This window comes from Nicotiana tabacum, chromosome 11, assembly GCF_000715075.1.
Source record: "Nicotiana tabacum cultivar K326 chromosome 11, ASM71507v2, whole genome shotgun sequence".
Taxonomy (NCBI): Eukaryota; Viridiplantae; Streptophyta; class Magnoliopsida; order Solanales; family Solanaceae; genus Nicotiana; species Nicotiana tabacum.
In genome coordinates this window covers 20,958,597-20,960,767 of record NC_134090.1, presented here as the reverse complement: position 1 = coordinate 20,960,767, position 2,171 = coordinate 20,958,597, and positions in this window count along the sequence as shown.

Here is a 2,171-nt window from a genome sequence, read left to right as displayed (position 1 = left end):
TAGGGGAACATCTGGAGTTATTTACCGGATCTACCTAGGGACGATAGTATACTTCAATAATCGTATTTCATCTCATCCCAATGTGATTCATCTTATGGGGGTAATCTAATCTCATGCAATTCATGAAATACCTTCTCTTTGAATAATTACTCAATCGAAAGCCTAAATGTCATCCTCTTAACATTTATCACAATTACACCCTTATTCTCCTACCAGGGCAACATTCCATATCTTCAAAATTCTCATAGTTTTAAACTCCTCCGAGTTCATTCAGGCTATATAGAGCTTTCTATAACTTACAGAAACTATCAGCTCTCTTATTTTGATGAGCTTAATCCTGAGGATTTACCTATTCTCGTCACCTTCTCAATCACCTCTTCTTATCCTTACTCCTGTCCACGTAAAACCTTGTTGCTCTACCATACTTTATCTTGCGACCTATACATATCTATTTATAGTACTCACAGCCTTCCTTTAACTTTCTAGGACCATACATTTCCTTATGTTATTCTGGAGCCTCAAGTGAAACATCATTCCATCTCTAGCTCTTCTGTACTCTCTTAACTAGACCCCTTAGTACCTGGAAAACATAGGGTGGAAGATATGCTAGTAATTCCACCACTATCATTTATGGATACTGAATCACGAAGCGTCTAGCCCTCTATCTGAAGTTTAGACTGTTACCAAGCTTCTGCACTTGAGTATCTCGTACCTTTGTTACCTTTACCTTACTTACCTTTAAATCTTGCATCGTATCTTCTATCTCTTTCATAACCGCCCTGCCACATAGGTGGAATTCACATCCACACCTTAAAGCTTTACTATAATACTTGCACCTCATGTGCTTAGACAATCCGGCGGAAGCTTCATACTAACTTCTTATGAGGTTGGTACTCTTCTAACTAAATTTATCGTAAAGCCATTATAGAATATAGTCGTTGTAATATCTCTTTTGTAACTCTGTATTTAGAGTGATTCTATAATGTTCTGAATCATGATTTCTATACTCATCGGGGTCTAATAATCATACTCTTAATACGCTTAGCTGATGTCACTCTTTAGCTTCCTCTTCTATCTCAGCCTTTAACTAGTCTTACGTTATCTTCTAACCTGTGGCTCAGGGTATTAGTTATTGCTTTAGCATTTCATGGACACTATGGAAAATCCATGATATAACCTTCTAGCAATTCAAGCTTTTGTCTGTGATGTGGACTCAATTCTTTCTTTTAACTTATACCGAGTCTCCTATAGGTGTATCACTGTCAACATACATGCTACATGGATAACGCTCTAAAATTATAAGTGCATTCATAACGTAACTAACTCTGGTTCATTGATCGAATAATTCATTTCGTGCCTTCTCATCTTTCATTAAAAGTAAGCAATTACTTTTCCTGGTCGTTGTGCCACTTGTTGCATGAATACTTAGCTTATCTTAGTGCCCACATATTTGAATTATTTGCAACTCATATGATCTCGAATATTACTTTGGATTTTACTTCCGTTCCTTAGTCACAATAGGTGTCACTTTCTTATAGAGTGCATACGATGTTGTAGTGAGACTTTTGTTACAAGACCATTATTTAGGTCATTATGCTTTGGTTTAAGCCTTCTTCCTAATTTTCTCAGATAGTCTTCCGTTGTAGCACTTAGGGAAGACTATCTGGCTCCTGTAAAGCTCTGAGCTTATCACATCATTGTGAGCACGTGATTTTTGCCCTATATGTATTACTCCAACAAATTCAAAAAAAAATAATTTCTTTCAGTGTTTGCAATTTTGTTGGATTTCGTGGCATTTTCTGTTAATTGTTTGCATTTGTCTATGCACGTTTATGTTATTTAATTCATGAAAAATACAAAAATATATGTTGTATCTTCATTTAGGATTTAATTTTATATTTTTAGATTAATTAGAAAATTAGTTTGTTTTAGAAAAATGAAAATCAGAAAAATAATTCTTTTTGCATTTTACTTTTTAATTTTGAATTGTATAATTTTTCTTTAAATTTAGGATTTAATTAGTTATTGTAAATCCCATGATGAGTGATTAATCTAATTGGGTAGGATAATTTAGTTTAAAAATTATTATTAATTAAGCTAGGATTTATTTTAATTTTGGGAAAAGAAAAAAAAGAATTGTGAAATGAAAAAGGAAAAGAAAGAAATAAGAG